The sequence below is a fragment of the Dipodomys spectabilis genome, unplaced genomic scaffold, assembly GCF_019054845.1.
Source record: "Dipodomys spectabilis isolate Male_0828 unplaced genomic scaffold, ASM1905484v1 ptg000504l, whole genome shotgun sequence".
NCBI classification, from domain to species: domain Eukaryota; kingdom Metazoa; phylum Chordata; class Mammalia; order Rodentia; family Heteromyidae; genus Dipodomys; species Dipodomys spectabilis.
In genome coordinates, this window is record NW_024871181.1 from 1,677,638 (window position 1) to 1,699,512 (window position 21,875).

General features: G+C 51.5%; 1 long non-coding RNA gene across 1 annotated transcript; it reads right to left on the bottom strand.

Moving 5' to 3' along the window:
- Window positions 1-4,905: 4,905 nt before the first annotated feature.
- LOC122099139 lies at window positions 4,906-18,264 on the bottom strand. The gene is made up of 3 exons (XR_006145856.1): window positions 18,086-18,264; window positions 17,593-17,704; window positions 4,906-5,048 (listed from the first exon to the last, which is right to left on the bottom strand). It is a non-coding gene; the product is annotated as an uncharacterized LOC122099139 (long non-coding RNA).
- Window positions 18,265-21,875: the final 3,611 nt, after the last annotated feature.

Below are 21,875 nucleotides of genomic sequence, written 5' to 3' on the forward strand. Positions count from 1 at the left end.
CACACAAGATCTGCACTGCATAGACTGAATAATCGAGAGTTTTGCCTTCCCCTCCCTGACTGGGTTACTTGTCATTCTCCGTGCAGAGGAGATGGCAAGCGATGCACACGCTCTCACAGCTGAGCTTGTGCATTGGAACAACTCATATTGCTTTTTAAAAATGCCTGTAAGAGTGGATGAGAGAAAGTATGTTAGAGTATAACATTCCATGAAACTTACAGAGAGCTGCTCAGGCCTCCTGTGCCTAGCCAGAGACTCTTGCCCACCCAATTCCATCACTCTCAATCACTCCTTCCCCACCCCCACACTCTTGACTGCAGAAGAGGCCCGGTGTGTGTCCACAGAGATGCCAGAGGATGGAGGACAGAGGATGGAAGATAGAGGATAGAGGACCAAGAATAGAGGCCAGACAACCAAGGATGGAAGGTGGAAGACTGAGGATAGAAGCTAGGGTTTCCCTGGATACTGGTTGTGAGCTGGGTTACTCCTCAGCTAGACAATTTGACACTAGGAAACATATACCAGTTCTTTTCCTAGTGAAAAGCTACAAAGTAGCCAAGAGGAAGGAGGCATGCTGCAAGGCCTCCTAGCTGCTAGAACCTGGAACAACATCCAAGTGCCATCGCCCAGATGACTGTGCCGCTAGGGGCTCCCCAAAGCCTCTGGGGCTTCCCCAAAGCTCCTGTCCCTGGGGAGAGGGCATGGTTGGCACCTTCAGACTGTAGTAGCACAAATGCCACCTGCAGACATCTGTGTCACTGAACAAAGTAATATTATTTCACTGGTTTCTCTTTTTCTTTTCATTTCTGTGTGTGTGTGTGTGTGTGTGTGTGTGTGTGTGTGTGTGTGTGTGTGTGTGTGTGTGTGTGTGTGTGTGTTGGTTTTTTGTTTTGGGGTTGTTGTTTTTTTGGTACTGGTACTGGGGCCTGAACTCAGGGCCTCCTGCTCTCACTTTGCTCTCTTGCTCATGGTTGGCCCTCTACCTCTAGAACCACCACACCTCCGTTTCTGGCTTTTTGCTGGTTCATTAGAGATAGGAGTTTTTCGAATTTGTCCACTCAGGCTGGCCGTGAACCACAATTCTCAGATCTCAGCCTCCTGAGTTAGCTAGATTACACGTGTGAGTCACCAGCGGAGGCAAAATGGCCGTCCCCAGGGCCTGCAGGCCCACCCTCCTCTCCCAGGGAGTCAGTTTCATGGGGCTGCTGCGCTGCCCCTTCCACACGGTCTGGGATTCCAGAACCTCATCTGTAGCTGTGGAGCTCTCCCCTGGTGACCAATGCGGCCTGCTATGCTGCCTCCCGCTGTCGGCTCAGTGGCCGGCAGGGGAGAAATGAATCGGGCCTCATGTGTCATCAGAGGCGGGCCCGTCGCACCCAGCAGCTGCAGCCCAAGCCATGAACCATGCACCTGTGAGCTTCCCTGCGTCTTTCTTCTCTTTCCCTTTCTCAAGTTGTGATATACCAGATCCCAAGTATGACTCCATGTAGCCATGAACCTGAGATAGTTCCATCTGCTGCTTTCACTCGGGAGCCCCTGCTGTCGACATCATCTTTATGCTTTCCTCTGGAAGGCCCCTGCTAGGAATTCTCCCCGCCACCCCGGGCCAAGCTGAGAGGAGGTGACAGGTAACGGCAGTCTTCTCTCTTGTCAGTATAGGAAATGCCGATTCAAATGGTTGGGCCAGGCACCGGTGGCTCATGCCTGTAATCCTAGCTACTCAGGAGCCTGAGATCTGAGGATTGAGGTCCGTGAAACTCTTATCTCCAATAAACCACCAGAAAACCAGAAGTAGCGCTGTAGCTCAAGTGGTAGAGCGCTAGCCTTGAGCTGAAGAGCTGAGGGACAGCGCCCAGGCCCAGAGTTCAAGCCCCATGACCCCATGACCAACAAAAAAAATGTCACGCTGGGGTTAGACCAGCTCCCCTCTACCCTTCCTTCCATCTTCCAGAGAGGATGACCCCATTTTGATGTGGACCAAAGGAAGTCTGCTCTTGAAAATACACCTCCAAGCCGTGTGCCAGTGGCTCACGTCTGTAATCCTAGCTACTCAGGAGGCTGAGATCTGAGGATCGAAGTTCAAAGCCAGCCCAGGCTAGAAAGTCCGTGAAACTCTTATCTCCAGTAAACACTCAGAAAACCGGAAGTGGCACTGTTGCTCAAGTGGTAGAATGCTCACCTTGAGCTGAAGAGCTGAGGGACAGCACTCAGGCTCAGAGTTCAAGCCCCATGACCGACAAAAAAAAAAAGAAAGAAAAAAAAAAAAAGAAAATACACCTCCACATCGACGCAGCAGGGCATGTGCTTTTGTTCAAACCATGGCAGGCACACCAGCCATAGGAGCCCCTTAGTAATTTTGCCCCGAGCTCCAGTTCTCTGGGATGGGGCATAGTTCACTGAAGCAGGCTGAGCCCTTTGTGATCATTACACGCTGCCTTCACCCTGGCAAACGGTTCCTCCAGATCCATAAAGAATAAACTGGTTGTTCTTCGTTCCTGACCTGTTATTGTTATTTTTTTTCTACTTTTGCACAGTCATTTGGTGGATAGGGCCCACTTAGGACACAAATGCATATTTTAATAGCTAATATGGAATCTGCGTTGGGACCTCAGGTGGGTGGGGGTAATGATTATGCAGCAATTAAAAGCAGACAGATAATTTTCCGTCATGACCGGGGATTAGTCTGCAAAGCGTTTGCTGACCTGGACATTGAGCTGACTGTTGTGCTTTTGAAGGCTTGGGCAGGGCACAGGGGACTCAGGGGGGTTCAGGGGGGAACACTGTTGATAGATAGGCTCAGAACTCTCCTATTTCAGGTGGGGGAGGGGAGAGATGCCCTGATTTGCACTTGATTTTAAGCTGTCTCAGTGTGATGTCATTTCATGAACTGAGATTATCATGTGTAGGTAGGTGAACCATGGAAATACACACACACACACACACACACACACACACACACACACATCTATACCTATGTAGATGCCTGTGTGCTCCTGTTGAAATGTGCTTCTTCTAAGCATCTTTCAGTGTGTGTCTGGGAGGAAGCAGAGCCAGTTTCCAGATCTGTGGGGTTTTCTGTCTCCATCTTTAACTGTAGTTATTTGAATTCCTTGTGGGAAATACACCTGCTAGATCCATGAATGCTCCACATGACACCCCCACCCCAAGCAACCAGGAGAGCCCCTCCCCCCCAGCCTGTCCCCACTTGCCACAGCCTCCTTCAAATCTTGAGATCACTTTGGCCATGTTGGGTTTTTCAAGGGTCATTTGATAAAAAGAAAGAAAGAAAGAAAGAAAGATGACCCCACTTCAGCCATTGAACGGCAAGCAACCCTGGACTTCACCTTCAACTTGTATTGTGACTTGTTAAAGCCAATAAGGCCTGGCGACATCTTGCTCCCCCCACCCCGCCGCCGCCCAGGGCAATGGGCCCCAAACACACTTGGCCTTGGATCTTTTAGGGCAAGAAACCCCTTCTCCGAGTCATCTCCTTCCTACTTGCCCTCCCTCATAAAGCCCCCGCTGAGAGGAGGCAGAGGGAGGCTGAGAGGGAGGGCTCTGTGGGCCATCCCTCCTCACCAGGAAGCTGGCTGCTCTTATTCTAGAAGCTGGTGTTACTCACTGTTTGGTAGCAGAGCTCCTGGGGTACAGTAGCTCCAGGTCCCATCTGTTCATTGAAACCCCCACCACCTGGAAGCTAAAGGTTACAGCCGAGACGTTCGTATCTCCTGGTGCCGGAATTGTCTCACATTATTTTCACGTGAGCCTAGGAAGCCGAGAAGATATGTGTGATGTGCTGGCTGGGGCTTGAATCCAGGGCTTCACACTTACTGGACAAGGACTCCACCTCTTGAGCCATGGCCTCAGAGCTTTTGTTTTTACTTTGGATTTGCGGCAGGGTCTTGTGCTATCTTTGCCCACGTTGGCCTCAAAGTCTCAGTTCTGCCTTTGCCTCCTCAAGTAGCTTAGATTCTAGGGGTGAGCTACCATATCTAACCTAGATGCTTAGCCTTTTGTTGTTGTTTAAACAGCCTGCCCCATTATCCTGTCTAGGGATCCCACTTATCTCCCATAAACACTTGGGGAGGATTGGGGGTACTGTTCGTGATGCCCCTGCCATACCTGTTCCTTAACATCCGGTAGACTCCTTAACGGTTGCCTTGTTTTATTGGCACTTTATTCTTTGGTGTGTGGAGGCGAGCTCAGAAGTATGTTTCCAGGAAGGAGGGACTCGATCTTCATTTCCATTTCTGTGTATTGGATTGTACTCTCTGAGGGAACTGAAGATTGTCCTGATGGACACAGGGTACCTCACCGGCCCTCCCACGGAATGGCCATGGCCGACGTTGATTGGAGAGACTTAAAAATGTGAGTCCTGTGCCAGTCCCAAGTGATTTTAACTCGAGGTTTTAGCTCCAGGCCAAGGGAGGAGATGGGCTATTAATCATGCACTTTGAAGAGCTTCGTCTTTCAATCCTGTTAAGCTCTGGGGCCTGCCTTTATGGGTCTCCTTCCAAAAGTAGTGCCTCAGCAAGAGCTAAACCTACTGGGCCCCAGCCGGGCTTGGTGCCTTTAAGAGGACTGTTGGCTTCACGCTGCCCCGCTGGCCACCAGCCCCTCCTCACTCCCAGATAAACCCTGGGCAGCTCCCAGCTGCCTCTGCTGGCCCATCTGTCACCAGCCCAGCCCAGGGGTCAGAGGGCATGCTGCCCTTTCGTTGGAATGTGAAGAAAAGGAAGAACAAAATCCATTGAGAAAATAGAACAAAGTGAAAAAATAGAGGGAAGGAGGCGTAATAGTCAAGAGGTCATGCCGAAGAATCCAACATTTCTAATGTGATTTCTGCCCCTTTCCCTTTCCTGGTCTGAATTCCCTAGCCCAAAGGTTCATCTGTTCCTCCAGTCATCCATCAATTAGTGAACACCTCCAAGTGCATGATGGGAGATGCCACAGACCCAGGAATGGGCCTGGCAGATGGCTGGTTGTGTCTGTTCAAGGACCACCGCGGGGCGGAGGGTCTTGGCCAGATGGAAGCAGGGAAGCAGGCGCTGGAAAGCAATGGTCTGTCGTTAGAAACCAGACTCTGCCATTTGTAGGAAGCATCACTTCAACTCTCCGAGCCTCCGTTTCCCCATCTCTAAAACAAAGCTAATAATGGCGCCCTTCTTATTGCATCTTTGAAAGAACTCGCTGAAGTATTGGGTAATGGTACTCTGTGATCAAAAGGCAAGTGCTGGACACTAGAGGAGCTTGGCCTGGGGGAAAATGTGCCCTACAGATGAGGCCATGTTGTGGAAGGGGTCCCCCGTAATGACATATTTCCATGGACAGCTAGACTCTGACCCCATACTTTCTCATTCACCAAAGCCTTCACCATCTGCAAAGATGAAGGGCAGTAAGTGAACTGTCCTCTTTTGGCTCAGATAAGTAGCTCTATTCAGGCAACAAGTAAGCAATGACCATCTTCTTTTTTTTTTCTTTTTTTCTTAATATCTTTCTAGAACTTTCTACTACAGCGATTATTTCCTATTGCTTTGCCTTTTGGGGAATAACCAAATAACTAAGCCTCTAATTCATACTCCCATGCAGAGGCTAGAAGGTTTATTTTTTAATTATTATTATTGGTGATACTAGGATTTGAATCCAGGGCCTCACGTTTGTTAATCAGGCACTTCTCCATTTGAGCCATGCTTTATCCCTGGAAGGTGGTTTGAAGGTCTGAACCTGCTGCCCGGGATCCCGGGGTAGCCCTAACTATGGACTGCAAGGGTCTGCTGTCACGCCACTGGGAAATCAATTTGTGGATCTCCCACTGGCTGACCCCACCCCTTGGGGACCATGAGCAGGTGCAAAGATCCCTGCGTCATGGGAGAAGAATTCACGGACCAAGAAGCTGAGTGATGCTGCCTTCTCCATTTGCATATGACTTTCCCCCGTATCTCGTAGATTTTTGGGGGGGGGTTCCAAAGCTCCCCACTACAACTGGCATCACCAGGGGCCTTGGTTTTATTTGAGTGAGGTGACTCAACATCTTGCCATCAATCCTGCCTGTTCAGGGAAGTTAACAAGCCTTCCAATGCACAACAATGCCATACACAATTGAGTCTTCCTTCTGCTACCAGATTAATTTGGTATGCTTGCTATTTCTAAATTAATGCTTGGATGACCATGATCTCACCGTGTGATCCCAAGGAGCACCACCACCCCGCCCCTAAGGTTCTGGGGACCAGCTATTCTTCTTGCCCCTAGTGTCAGGATCTGAACTTTGCACCACCACCTATACTGATGAGCCCCTTGTTCCTACGCCAGGCCAGGGGCAGAGGAAGCATGTTTCTCAGGCCCAAAGAGGAGTTCGAATCCCACATGACAGGCTTAGGGAGCCAGGGAACCAGGCACTCGGGGCAGAGGGGTCAGCCCATGAGCCTCTGAGAAGGTAGAAAAGTGAGGTGAGGGGGATGTAGTTAGGCAGAGAGCATCCTGAGAGGGGAGGCAAGAGGGGTGGCGCTGGTATGTCAGACAGGAAGATGAGTGAGAAGAGACTAGGACAGGGCTGTGGGCAGGAGAGTTTAGAGCATAGGACAGGGCTGGGAAGGTGGCTCAGTGGTAGAGCGCTTGCCTTGCATTCATAAAGCCCTGGGTTTGATTCCTCAGTACCACATACACAGAAAAAGCCGAAAGTGGCACTGTGGCTCAAGTGTTAGAGTGATAGCCTGGAGCAAAAGAAGCTCAAGGACAGTGCCCAGGCCCTGAGTTCAAGCCCAGGATTGGCAAAAAATTGATAAATGAATAAAAATATTTTTTAAAAAAAGAACATAGGACATTCCCTGCCTCCTATGCTTGTTTTTGTTTTCGCTGGTACTGGGGCTTGAACTCAGGCCCCCCACACTCTTACTTGGCTTTTTTCATTCCAACCTGATGCTCCACCACTCGAGCCACACCTCTACTTCTGACTTCTTGCTGGTTAATTGAAGATCAGCGTCTCACAGACGTTTCTGCCCAGGCTGGCTACGAACTGCAATCATCAGATCTCAGCCTTTTTGACTAGCTAGGATTGCAGGCGTGAACCACCAGCTCCCAGCTCTTCTTTTACAGCAAAGGCATCTACCCCCTAGGCCATGGGTTCAGAATGCTTCAGAATCTTCTAGAAGATCTAATAAAAGCTTGGCAGCTGGGTCCTAGTCCTCAGGTTTTTTTCTCTCTCTTCTTTCCCTTCTCTTTTCTTTCCTCTCTTTTCTCCTCCCTTCCTTCCTCCTTTCCCCTCCCTCCCTCACAGCATTTCCTTCTTCTTCAGAGACATAGAGATTTTGAGCACTCTCCCTCTGTGTGTACATGTGTTTTAAATAAATCTTATCATACACGTTTTGAGGTTGGGAGCCCAGACAAACAGCAGCCCATGGCAGGGTCCTGGAGTCCTGAGGTCCAGGCCCCGTATCTGCCACTGTGCCAGAATGGGAGAAATCGCCTCCGTTCATAACTTCCTGCTCTGCCGTCTAACCGGGTTCCCTTCTCATTTCCAATCATGTCTGCTCTCTTGGAGAATAAATGCTGCGCATGGAAGGCTTTATTTTAGAGCCTTATTTCTCCGTGATTTACATTCTCCTCTCTGGGCGTTTTATGGCCACTTCAGATGTATCCTCAGTGAGCAGCGGCCACTCATACCCCGGCCAGCGTCTCAGCTTCCCCTCCCCCTCTGATCTGTCCTTCCACCTGCACTTAATGGCCCATCCACACGCCCAAGGGGCTGGCTCAAAGGGTCAGGAGACACTCCTGCTTTTTATACAGGGCAGCCCCACTCACTAGCTCTGAAATTCAAGTTCTCCTAGGCCAGCCCTGGGGGCCTAGCAAGTAGAGGTGTGGCTCACGTGGCAGAGTGCCAGCTTTGAATAAAAAAGCCAAGCAGGAACAGGAGGACCTATGTTCAAGTTCTAGTACCAGCCCCCCCACACACAAATGCACACGCACACGCACACACAAGCACTCATGCAACAAGATCAGAATCCTCACAGCCCCATCTCCCCACCCAGGACTGTGGCCTCTGGCCTGGTGTACTGGCTGCCACCTTGACTTCTTGCACACATGATTCTAACTTCACTGCAGGGCTTGGTAGAGTCTGCTTCCCGGGGCACAGGTAGATGAAAGGGTCCGTGGGTGTGGGCTTCAAGAAGACCCAGTCCTCCCAGCTGGACTGTAGGCCAGGGTGGGCCAACCACAACTGGGTCCCTTGCTTCCACAGGGCTCTGCCCTGCCCTAGTCTCCATGCTGTGGCCTCCAGGCCCTACAGGGCAGGAGGGCCTCTCCATCTGTAAAATCCCACATCCCTCATCTGCCTGGTAAAGGCTTTCTGGCAGCGCTTTCTGCTTCTTTTTTGGTGGTGGCGATGGCTCTGGTGTGGCTGAAATGTGTCACTGATTGACTCAGATGGAAGTGAGGACAAGAGCACAGTCAGCTGCATGCCGGAACACCCACCGATACCTCTGGGGTCCCTTCTGGCCCTCAGCTGCAAGCCACATGTCCACTGCTGAGCTGCCCACGGGTGGATGACCCACCCTGTGGTGACCATCCCATGGCATAGGAAGTGAATGGAAGTCATTGATTTCCACAGTCGTTCCCACCCTATCCTCCCCCCCCTTTTCCCCTCCCCCTACCCCATGTGGGGCTTCGGCGGCACTCATGTCTCTCCATGTCAGCCTGTGGTCCCGCTCCACAAAGTTATGCTGTGATGTACTTACAGGGTGTTCTCTGGGCCCATTGGGTAACACCTGTCCTGGGACAGAGCCCTCCTCCATGTCCCCCATGGCTGCTGAAGCCTCACCTGGTAGACCCCGACTTGCTGTCCATCCCAGTTCCCAGAGCCCAGTGTGGGGCCAAGGAGGAAACAGGCAAAGGTTCCTGAATTCAAATGTAAAGAATGTGTGGTCAGCTGGCCAGAGAGGTGCCGTCTCTGTCTCCACAGAAAAAAGAGAGACGGGGGCTGGGAAGGTGGCTCAGTGGTAGAGCGCTTGCCTTGCATGCTCAAGGCCCTGGGTTCGATTCCTCAGCACCACATAAGCAAAAAGAAAAAAGCCAGAAGTGGCGCTGTGGCTCAAGTGGTAGAGCACTAGCCTTGAGCTGAAGAGCTGAGGGACAGCGCCCAGGCCCAGAGTTCAGGCCCCACGACCGGACCCAAAAAAAAATTAAAAAATAAAAAGAAAAAAGAGAGACAGGCAGAGGCCCACGCACAGGCTCTGCAGAATGCTGACAAAGGCTACAGAAGTCTGCTTCCCCGAGGGTGGCTGTGCCATTGCCCAGCTGTGTCCCCTACCTGGGAAGAAGGTTCCAGCACAAGACTCTGAGGTTCCTGAGGTTCAAAGGATGGAAGTAAGAGTCAAGCCCACCTCCCTCCACCTTGGGGGCCTTCCAGATGCAAGTCTCGATCCTGAGAGGGTGATGGACACACAAGAGCCACGCTGCCTCCTGAGGGGAAGGCCTGGTCTGGAGCTCACTCGGAGGACCTGGGCTGTCCTTGGCTACTCTGCCTCCATGCCTCCCTGCCTCCATGCCTTGGGCTCTCCTGAGCCCTTTGCAAATAAGAGGCTCAGGGGAAGAGTTCACTGTCACCCCAGTCTATCTATCGCAGCCACTGTGTGATGAGCCGGGCCAGGCCCTGGATGCAGTAAGTACGTGAGTAGTGGTGGGCAGTGGGCACTGCTTCAATAGACAGATGCTGGGAGCGAGGGTGGCAAGGGAGAGGCGGGAGAGCCTGGTCAGGCCGGGCACTTTAGGGCTTCTTGGAACAAGTAGCATTGACCTGACGAAATGAGAAGGAGCCAGCCAGAGATGGAGGACGTGGGGGCTGTGGCTCGGTGGGTACAGCGCTTGCCTGGCACATATCCAACAGCCCGCCTGACATTGAGCTGTCCCTACATCTCCCCTGAAGCTGGGCATCCATCACCAAAGATGAAGGCTTTAAACCACAACAATACTTGTCTCTTGGTTCTGGAGCTCAAGGCACCCATAATGGTTGGATGAGGCCCCACCTGCCCTAATCACCGTTTTCAAGACCACATCTTCAAGCCCAGCCATGTTCTGGACTTCTGGACTTCAGGAGAGAGAGTGCAGCCATGAAAAGCCCCTGAATGTTTTATCGCTCCATCCTCATTCAACCGGGCTGTCCGTCTCTACCGCCTGGTGGATGAAGCGAACATTTGAGCTATTTCTCCTGAAAGGATTTGTACTCAGTCACCTGCTTTCCACCCTGCCCCTGCTGCCGGGGATTGGAAAGTCGGGTATGAGCTGGGCCTGGTTGTCTGCGGAGCTCTCAAATTCCTAGACTACCTCCCACCCCCGCCCCCCCCAAGTTGGTCTGTCTAGACCCATGCTCTTCTCACAGAGACTACTTCCATGACCACAGGTGACCAGCTGTGTCCTGAGATGCCACTCCCCTGAGGACCTTGGCCCAGCCACTTCCAGGGGAGCATCCACGCACACGCGTGTTTTCATTCCAGCCTGTGGCTGGGGCAGGGGGGTGGTTTCCACCATGCTCACAGGACACAGGTGTAGCCCAGCTTCCAGACCCCCGCGGGGTCTCTGCATGTGGAGGGAATGGGTAATAAGAAGACCGAAGTGTGTAGAGCTCCACCCCAACCATCACACCTGTGGAAAGGTGAGAAAGAAAGGAATGCAGTGGTAACCAGGGGTGGAATTCAGGGCCTTCGCCAGCATGCAGGGTGCTGTCCAGATAACTGTGCCTGGCTGGTGTCCTGTTTGTCCTCCTGACCAGTGGATTCATGATCTTAGTGGCTTGCTGCCTGCCTTCCTCCCTTCTTTCCTTCTTTCCCTCCTTCCTTCCTTCTTTCTTTGCCTCCTTCCTTCCTTCCTTTCCTTTCTTTTCTTCCTTTCTTTCTCTTTCTTTCTTTCTCTTTCTTTCTTTCTTTCCTTCTTTCTTTCTTCCTTGCTTTCCTTCCTTTCTTCTCCTTCTTTCTTTCCTTGGTGCTGGTACCCAGGCTTGAACGCTGGGCCTCATACTCTTGCTTGGCTTTTTCCACTCAAGGCTAGTGCTCTTGAGCCACACTTCCACTTCCATGCTGCTCAATTGGAGATTAGTCTTTCTGATTTGTTTACCCAGGGCTGGCTTCAAATCTCGATCCCCAGATCTCAGCCTCTTGAGTAGCTCGGATTACAGGTGTGAGCCACCTGCGCCCTGCCTTAAGAGGTTTCTTTTCCAGAATTCTGCAGACCCATTTGATAGGAGTGTGGCTTTTCTTTGGAACCTTTCACTCCTTTCCTTTCTGACTCTGTCACTCTCACTGCCGGGATGCTGAAGAGCTTGAGGTTTCTTTTGAGTTCTGGAACCATCCGCTGTCTTGGTGGATGCTTTGCAAACTCGAGCTTTTTGCTCCAAGGCCCCCTGCTCTCCTTCTCTCCTTGATTTGTTTGTTGTATAAATGGCCAGTCACCCCAGCCCATATGCTCCTGACTCATTGCCACTCCTGTCAAACAGGGTGTGGAGAAGTTGTTTGAAATCCATGAAAGTTTTATGTCCCGAGGTCTCAGTCCTCCACTTTCATCTCTGACGCCATTCAGCCAGCATTTGCCAGTGTTGAATGTCATGTGCTCCGTGCTGGGCCCTGAACCCGCAGAGGGGATTAAAGGCCAGGACCTTCCCTCGCAGGCTGAAGCACCATCCATCCTGCCAAGGGGTCATAGCTCACATGGAGAGGAGCTGCGTGGAGAGGAACCTGTCCCTTCTGAGACCCCAGTCCCTGAGCTGGAGCAGCACCTGGATCTGGGCCCCAGCTTTGGGATTCTTCCCTCTCAGTCACACCCCCCCCCCAAAAAAGGCCCTGCTCACTGTTGGAGGCTGTTTTCACCTCCTGTAGACCCAGCTGTGCCTGTCCATCAATGGAGAAATGCATTGCTTGCTTGCTCAGAGCATCCTAGGGATCCTGCCCACCTCTCCGCCCGCCCTCCTGGCTGCCAGCTGCTTACAATGAAGACTTTAGACTCGGAGACCCCAGGGAGGGGGCACCAAGGTAATTAGAGGTGACAAGTGCCATTGTGCTGTGCTGGCTCAGAGTGCGATCCCCACCACGGGCCTGACTGCGTGCAGTCCTGCCTCCTGGACCCGTTGATTTCATCAGAGCCCTGAAGATGCTGAGCAGGCATCTTCCCCAGGAGTTTCCCCCAGACCCGTGCTTCCTCCCCACGTGCCATGTACAGGCTGAGAATTCTGCTGGGCTGGCACAGGGCAGGGCTCAGCAGCAGAGCGCTTTTGCCTCAGACATAAACAGTCCTTGTGTCAGGGCCACCTCAGAGGGTCTATACCCACCTCCTGCCAGAGCCCCATGAAGCTGCTTCAGAGCCCCTACACAGTGGGATGGAGGGGCATGGAGGCAGAGGTGGGGGAAGGGGCCGCCATCTTGGATCCTTGAGTAGCAGGATCCGCAGGATCCAGACACTGATGGGGCCTGCTCACCCTCCAGACTCTTTCTTGTCTGAGTGGGACCCAGTGACTGGCCACCCATGAGGTCCTGCACGGGAGGCTTGGCAAGTCCTTGAGCATCTCCAGTCCAGCCTCGAGTGCTCGGCCCGGCTCCCGGCAGGCAGGTGGTGCCTGTTGGATGATGGTGGAGGTGACTGAGGGGTGACAGAGAGGGTGCCAAGGCAGATGCAGTGTTCCGAGCACCAGTGCCTTACCCTTCTTTGCCCTGTGAACCCTCACCACCTGTGGCCATATGTCCAAAGGAATGCAAGCCAACATAACAGTCTAGGCACCTGCACACGTGTGTATAGCAGCTCTGTTCCCAAGAGCCAAGCCAGGTGCCCATCTACTCATGATGGATAAAGGAAATGTGGTATGTATATACACCGGGGAGTATTATTCAGCCCTAAAGAAGAATGAAATAATGCCATTTGCAGGGAAATAAATGGAACTGGAGATCAGAATGAGGAGCACAATAAGCCAAATTAAGAAAGGCAAATAACTCGTGTCCTCTTGCATATGGGGAATCTTGAGTCTTCAAAGTGAAGGATGAGAATATGAAACAGGTTCTATTTGGGGTTGAGTCCCAGCAGAAGGAGGGAGGGCAGAAGGAAGGGGATACAGGGTAGTGAATATGATTGAAGAACCATGAAGCCTGTTGAAATTGCTCCAAGGAGGGTAGAGGGGAGTAGGGAGGAAGGATGGAGAGGATGGTTTGAGGGCATATACGGTATGCTTATACGGGCACATCACAGTGAAACCCCTTGTACAACTAATACATGCTAATTGTAAACAACGAGGGAAAGAGAGAAATTCACAGCAAAGAGAGAAAATTCTTGAATGGCCAGAGGGCCTGCTCTCTGGGGCCCCTGGTCAGGTAAGCAGCGTAATGAAGGCACACAGCCTCTCAGGGCCTGGAGTGGGCTGTTGGCAGTGAGAGCAGACACCTGCTCCACTCCTGGAGCTCTCTCTCCCTTCACTTCAGGTAATTCCTGGCCTCTCCCAGCTGCTCAGGAAGGTCTTGATGGTCCTCAAGGAGGGCGCTGTCTATAAGAGCAGCTGTAGATCCCTGGCTGCGCCCCTAGCCTGGAGGGGAAAATAAGCTCTTGGTTTTGAAGCTTATCACTGGAGCGGGAGTGGGATGCCCTGCCCCCTAGAGGTATATTGTGGAATAACAACAGGACCAGCCAACATGGGGGTCAATGCTGGGTTCCTACAAGGCACAGACCCCATCATTTATTCCTGAGAGGAACCTCTGATGTAAGTTCAGTACCAACCCCACCCCAGGGATTCAGGAAGTAAGGCACAGAAAAGATGCTGAGTGCAAGTGACATGCTACAGAGGCTGGGCACCAAGCCTCATGCTTCTCCAGGACTAAGATGTAGCTGTAGATTCTGCACAGTTCAAGGAATCTTGTCCTAAGCTGTGCTTGACCCCAAGGGTGCTTTATCTCCATTGTCCCGTATGTGGTACACTGTGTGTGGTTGATGGATGGATGGATGGGTGGATGGAGGGATAGATGGATAGATGGATGATGGATGATGGGTAGATGAACTCATGATGGATGGACAATGGATGGATGATAGGATGGATGGATAGATGGGTGATGATAGATATATGGATGGAGGGATGGGTGGATGATAGATGATGGATGGAAGGGTGATGATGGATGGATAGATGGATGATGGATGGATGATGGGTAGATGGATGCATGACAGATGGAAGATTGGATAAATGGATAGATGGGTGATGATAGATATATGGATAGATGGATGGATGGGTGATAGATGAATGGATAGACTGATGGATGATGGATGGATGGATGGATGGATAAATGGATGGATGATAGCTAGATTGGATGGATGAATAGATGGATGGATGCATGATGGGTAGATGACTACATGATGGATGGATGACGGATGGGTGGATGATTGGATGGATGGATGGATGGATGGATGGGTGAAAGGGTACTGATGGATGGATGGATGATGGATGGATGGATGGGTGATGATGAATGGATAGATGGATGATGGATGAAAGTGAGGAGATTCTGCTTTTCCTCGTGGTTCTGCTCTACTACCATCACCAAAGACAAGTCACCTGGCCCATGGTTGCCCGCTTCTCAACTGAGCTCCTGAGAGGCCAGGGAAGATGATTGTATGACAGGGACTTTGAAAATTCCTCTTCCAGGACAGCTGGTAGTTTCCCATGATTCTTTTTAATTTACAAATCTCAAAATGTCCATTCAGCACCCTCTCTGTGCTGAGATTTCCCTCATCTTCAGTTCTGAATCCCCTGGCTGGCATGCCCACCTCAAGGTCTTGCCTCTGTCTCCCACAGCTTCACCAACAGACATTCCCCTCCCCTGCCCAGGACTGGGCCCTCCCCTTTACTCCCATCCCCCAGCAGAACTTCCCCGGAGGAGAAGCGGAAAATGCAGGCAGCAACAGCACTCCACTCTGGAGATGAGAAAATTGAGACTTGCTGGCACTGACCTTAAAATGGCAGGAGTAGCCAGTTCTGAAACCTCCCAGCTCACAGCTGGCACATGAGGTCCACAGAGTAGCTGTCCAGCCCTCACAAGAACCCTGGGATACAAAGCACCAAACCTGCCCCTGTTTTACACAGTCAGCAAGTGACAGACCAGGCTGTCTGATTCCAGAATAATCTGTATGTTCCCAACTGCCACCCTACACTGCCTTCTGAAACTATCGCTGGCTCGTTCCTTCATCCATTCATCCATTTACTCATTTATTCATCCATTCCATCACTGCCGCCTTCATTCACACCATCACTCATTGACTCATTCGCCGAGATGTTTGTTCACTCATTCACTTACTTATTTTATGTCCATTCATTCATTCACGCATTCATTCAACTCCATGCTAGTCTGAAGCTATTGGCTCACCTAAGACCACACCACCTCTCCTCTCAGTGAGTATCGTGTGGATATAAGAGCTTATATCATCTGTTGCTAGGTGATAGATGACCACACACTGGCCCTAACACCCAGCTACTATCTCCTGGTATCTGGTACCTGCCCTATGCAGTCCTGGCCCTTCGGGTTTCACAAGGCTCAAATCAAGACACAGGTGACCCAGGATGGGGCCATCGCCTAAGTGATACAGCACCTGCCTGTCCAACACAAAAGCCCTGAGTTCAAATCCTAGTACTGCCAAGGAAAGGTAGGAAGGAAGGAAGGGAGGGAGGGAGGGAGGGAGGGAAGGAAGAAAAAGAAAAGAAAGCTAGGTGGGCCATGCCCTCATCAGAAGAGGGAGCCCCACGGAGCTCACAGAGCTGTGGCACATGGCTCGCTTGTGGCTTGCTCACCCACTCTCAGAGTGTGGCGTGGGGCACACCTGCATGTTGGCACTCACACGACAGCAGGACTGTCGCCAGGAGGTGACTGCCACTCTCCAGTGATTAGCAAACAGAAAGGACTTCCATTTGCCAGGTTTTATCACAGAAGGTGGCTTTAAAGGCCGTTTGTGTTGGGCACCTTGACCAAATTACTGCCTCTCGCTTGTGTGCCTGCTTTCTGGAAGGGAGACGTGTGTGCTTTGGCATCGTGGACGTATATTTCCATTTGGGTGGCAGCAGGTTGGTTCCAGATGAGACACCTGGCCAGGCGGGATGCAGCGGGCTGGGAGGGGACTGGGGACACTGTGGATTCCAGAAAACCCTCCTTCCCTGGCCCTGCAAGCCCCTCTTCACATAAATGGATCCATCACTTCATTAACTTAAGTTCACTGACAATGGGGCAGATGCTGGAGAAGCCAGCACAGCTAGGAAGTCACAAGTGGAGGGAGTATGAATAATGATTGCATTCGATAGGAATGATGATGGAGTCACGGCTGCAGTTTATACCGTGTCTACAGTGACCAGATTCTACACACACTTCGTCAACTCCAGTCCTCCTGTGTCCTCCCAGAAGGTGCTGTAGGGCTCCCTCTGTACCAGGAAGGAAACTGAGGCTCAGAGAGGTGGGAAAATGTAGCTGGAAGGCCCCGAGATGGGCTCAGAATCCAAGTCTGTGCCTCCAGCAACCCCCAGCTCCCATCAGTAAGAGCCCTGCCCTTCCCCCACCCCCAGCAGCTTTTGTCTGCTTCCATCCCCTCCCCAGTGGGAATTCTGGTCTCCTGGACAGCCCAGGCCCCAGACCCAGTGATGACCTCCTCCGTCCTCTCCTCTTCCATGCTGAGAAGGGTCCAGGACACCCACCCCTGGTGGCCAGTAAGTCTGGCACCTACCAGAACTCAGTTGTGCCACACCAGAGAAGTTACTGGAAAGGACCAAAGGAGGGACAAAATCTCTGCCTCTAGCATGTTGCCTTCTATGTATGAGAGGTGATACCTGGTGTCCTGGAAGGTGAGAGCCCTGACCAGAAGCTGTCCCCTGTCCCCGCGTCAGTCGGAAGCCTTGGTCTCCGATAACCCAGGCTGAGCAATAGTGGAAACCATCATGGAGGCTTTCCACCCCTTTCTCGTGTTTTCCCCTGGGATGGAGTCACTCCTCCAGGCCTGGCCCTGGGTAGTGATTTCCTTTCCTCTGTGCCCTCAGGACTCTTTCTTCTGCTTGAAATAGAAGCCCCAACTTCACTTTCTTTTGCCTTTGGGTTAAGCCACTGTTTCAAAGGCCTTTCTGAAGAATGACGCTGTATCTCATTTAGAGCTTTCTGAACCCCAATCACAGGGCCTGGCCATAGCGATGGACAAGGTCCTAGATTCTGGCCCTGAAACTGCTGAGCCATCACCACCTCTGTCTGACCGCAAGAGCCCTTCGAAGGACTCCGGTGACACTGGCCTGGCTTGAGGCCTTCAGTCGAGCTCAGTCAGCAAAAGCAGGGTGGGTAGGGTTTTGTTAACAGGACAGATTCACAGCTCAGGCAGGATGCTGGCGTCTGAGTGCCAGTGTCATGCCCTGCTTCTGCTTGAAAGCAGGGGAGAAGGGGCAGGGGTGTGTGTGTGTGTGTGTGTGTGTGTGTGTGTACATTCCATTTGCTCTCCGCCCTGCTGGGAAGCTGAGAGTTAAATACTTGGTCTCCTCTGCCCCCCCCCCTTCCAGGCAGCAAGCAGACCATGCCCAGGGCATTGCCCCTCCCTTCCCCCACTCCCCCCCCCCCCAGCACACACCTGGCAAGAAGGGTAGATCCGGGTTATTTAACTCTTACGTTGCTGGAGCTGAACTTCGTGCTTCCTTTTCTGCTTTTATCTGAGGGCCAAGAGAAGGGCTGGGGCCCTTGTGCTGGGAAAGGAGAGCAAGAAGACCGTTGAGCTGATGGACAGGGCTTAGACGGAGAAGGCAGGCCTTGGTGGAGGCCAGCACTGTTTCATGGCGCAGACCGACTGGATTTGGACTAAGATGGCTGGACCTCTAAGAGTACGCCCAATCTTGGCTTTCAAGAACAGCAGGGCAGGAAGCTGAGTGTGCCCCAGCCACCCCGCCCCCACAACACGCTCCGCCAGGCTCAGGCCTTGCTTTCTGTATCTTCTCCACTGCTGATTTTCCCTCCTGCCTCTCAATTCCACCAGGGAAGAGCTCTGTCTACAACACACAGCCTCGTAGGCTTCGAATACACCTTGGCCTGACGCAAGGGTTCTGCGTATCTGTTTAGAGATCCATTACCTTAGTCAATATCTGGGCAATTCTGTGGGGCTTGTCCATCACACCGCTGGCTGGGTGTTCTGACGGGGACTGAGATTCTAGAGGGAGAATTCAGGCAATAAAAGCCGCAAGTATGAGAAGATGAGGTAAGATGTATTGGGAGTTGGTGGCTGCGGAGAGAGACTGGAAGGGGTAAAAGAGGCGATAACCTTCAGGGGTGTGGTCACGGTGGGGACATTAGAGCAAAGATGAGAAAGCAGGGAGCGAGTCATGCAGGTATGACAGATATTCCAAGGCAGAAGGCCCACCGTGCAAAGGCCCCATGGCATGTCTAAGAAATGATGAACAAGCTAAAGCACCGTAAGCAAAGAGGAGAGAGGAGGCCTGCAGATGAACAGGCCACCCTCCCCACAAGATGGCGGCAGGTCAGATTGTTTAAGGGACATGTCTTCATCCGTCGGACTGCACCTGTGAACATAAAACGAGTGACTGCTAGAGGAAGGCGCTTCCTGTGACTTGACAGCTGTGAGGGGGGGGAGGGAGAGGGAGAGGGAGAGGCAGAGGGAGGGAGAGGAGATTGATTCTCCTTCCTTGTCTGGGGCAGCGTCCTCGAGCATGGACCCATCCGCACAGCCCTGTTACTTGACCATGAATGTCTTCGAGACCCAGTGGCCTCCACGGCCCGCATGTGTCTTTCCTGCTCATCCAGCATCACGGTGACTCTGATGGCTGTCTGTGATTTTCTTTCTCTCCCCTCCACCCCAGACCCCTCCCCCCCCAAATGGTTCTCATCTCATTCTGGAGCCGGCCTCATGACAGAGGCCAGGAACACATTTAATTTAGGGCACCTGCCTGTGCCATCAGTCAATTACTTCTGCAAGTTCGCTCCCGCAAAACCATCTGCCCACACCGACCTTCCCTGCCCGGTGCTGTGGGGACATACTCCTTCGCTTCACTTTCTGCGCATCTCCTTCTCCACCCGGGCATTGGCTTCCGGATGGATCTACTCCCCGCCCTTCCCCTTCGTCTGCCTCTTTCCTCTTCTTGTTGCTTCCCAGGCGTTTTCTGCTGCTGCTCCCTGGGTGAAAACTGAGGGAGTCTCCACACTGCTGGCCACCAGGTGACCTTCATAGTCAGTCTTGACCCCTCCCCCAACTTTATGTGATCCACCCGGAGGCTGGGGCCCCCCTGGGCAAAGCTCTCTTTAGGGTGCTCCGGGGTGCTTCAGGCTGTAGGAGGAACCAGATGCTAGGTGGATTTTTTGTTTGTTTGTTGTTTGGGCCTCGCTTGGATTTGAACTCAGGGACTTGTGCTTGCTAGACAGGTGCTCTACTGCTTGAAGCACACCTCCAGGCTTTTTGTCTTTATCTTTCAAGTGAAGTCTCACACGTAAGCCCAGAGCCAAGCCTTAGACCATGATCTGCCTACCTCCACCTTCCAAATAGCTAGAATTACAGGCGTGAGCCGCCGTGCTGGACTAAGGGGAGCTGTGGTGTTGGTGTGTTGGTATCTCTCGTGGAGAACCTTGAAGCTCTGAACAGCCTGAGAGCCTTGAAGGCGGCCCCTAACTGTGTCTGTGGTTCCTATTTTCTTGAAGAGAATCTTGGTAGAGATTTTCAGTGCATCTTGGGAGTTCTGAAATACTAAGCCGTTTTGTAATGATTCATTTTTGTTCAATATAATCATCTCTCCATTACCGAAGCAAATGTGGTATTGTTAGAGAAAGAATTCAAGCACTTATAAATCCTAAATAGTGTATGTAGCATTTGCAGGTCATTAAGTGGCTGTCATATTTCTGTCTCATTCACAGAAAGAGTTAAATTTAACACCTAAGGGAAGGCATTCCTTTATGGTCAAGGCCAATGTGCGTTCATTCGTTGCCTTGTTTCATTTCCAATAACCACCAAAAAAAAAAATAAAATAACCACCAAAAATGAGACAGCTATGTGGATGTTCACACACTTGTTCATTTATGTCAGCAGCCAGCAGCGCACGCCTGTAATCCTAGCTACTCAAGCAGCTGAGATCTAAGGACCACAGTTTGAAACCAGTCCTGGGCAGACAAAAATCCCTGAGACTCTTATCTCCAGTTATACCAGCAAAAAGCCCGAAGTGGGGATATGGCTCAAGTGATAGAACAACAACCCTGAGTAGAAAAAGCTAAGCAAGCCGGGCGCTGGTGGCTCACGCCTGTAATCCTAGCTACTCCGGAGGCTGAGATCTGAGGATCTCGGTTCAAAGCCAGGCCGGGCAGGAGAGACCGTGAGACTCCTATCTCCAATAAACCACCAGAAAACCGGAAGTGGCGCTGTAGCTCAAGTGGTAGAGCGCTCGCCTTGAGCTGAAGAGCTGAGGGACAGCGCCCAGGCCCAGAGTTCAAGCCCCACGACCGACAAAAAAAAAAAAAAGAAAAAGCTAAGCAAGAACTGAAGGCACTGAGTTCAAGCCCCAGTACTTACACAAAGACAAACCAGAGTTGGCCAGGGTCGGACACAAAGCAAGGAAGATGCTCTTCCTCCCTCCCCTTTGTTCAGTCATGAAAGTATTATGGGATGGATGCCTCCATTCAGGACCTAGCAATGGCCCTGCAAAAGCTGGGATTAAAGTCCCCTTGCTCTGTGGGGCTTTCTCTAAATTATCTTTCTGGGTTCTTAATCTCATGAATACAAACAATAATTATCAACCTAAGTAGATTAGTCAGCCTCGCTTAGGTGCCTCTGGGTCCCCAAACGAGTCATATTATTGACTGATTACAATTAATCTTAAAAAAAATTAAACCTATGAGTTGTCTGGTCTCTTCTTCCTCATTTCAGTTCTACACGAAACTTTCACAACTGGCTTGGCTGAGCTGGCCATTTTTTTTTCCTCCATGATAGAAATAATTCCATTAAAACTAATTTGTTTCCACCCCAGATCTATTTGTCCACCCCCCCCACCAAGGGCTCCTGTGTGCCGTTCCTCTTAGCTTCAATGATCTGCGACAGGATTGGGCTTTCTACTTATAATTTCTCCATGGTCTGTCTAGCTTTTCAATTACTTTGTAAACTCCCTTCCGTCCTTTCTCACTCCCCCTGTCAAGTGCAGAAGAAGTCGGTCCTGCTGCCAACAGCTCCCAGCATCCCAAGCACAAGTTCATGGTCAGGAAAAGACCAGAAAGTCTGGAGATCCCAAAGAACTCATTGGGAAGTATTTCTTGAGCTCTTATTAGCATTCATCACACAAGAGCTAGGGTGGACAAGATGTGTAGATGAACTTTTTGCCCTTTACCAGAAGAGAGAGAAAACACACACCAATATACTCTGTGTGTGTGTGTGTGTGTGTGTGTGTGTGTGTGTGTGTGTGTGTGTGTGTGTGTGTGTGTGTGTGTGTGTGTGTGTGTGTGTATGCCCTTCCTGGGGCTTGAACTCAGGTCCTGAGCATTGTCCCTCAGTTTTATCACTCAAGGCTGGCACCCAGCTGGGCACCGGTGGCTCATGTCCATAATCCTAGCTACTCAGGAGGCTGAGATCTGAGGATCGCGGTTCAAAGCCATCCTGGGCAGGAAAGGCTATGAGATTCTTATCTCCAATAAACCACCAGAAAACTGGAAGTGGCGCTATGGCTCAAGTGGTAGAGCACTAGCCTTTTGCCGAAGAGCTGAGGGACAGAGCCCAGGCCCAGAGTTCAAGACCCATGACCGACAAAAATAAAAAAGGCTGGCACTTACCATTTGACCACACCTCTACTTCTGGCTTTTTGGTGGTTCCTTGGAGATAAGAGTCTCACAGACTTTCCTGCCTGGGCTGGCTTTGCACCATCAGCCTTCTGAGCA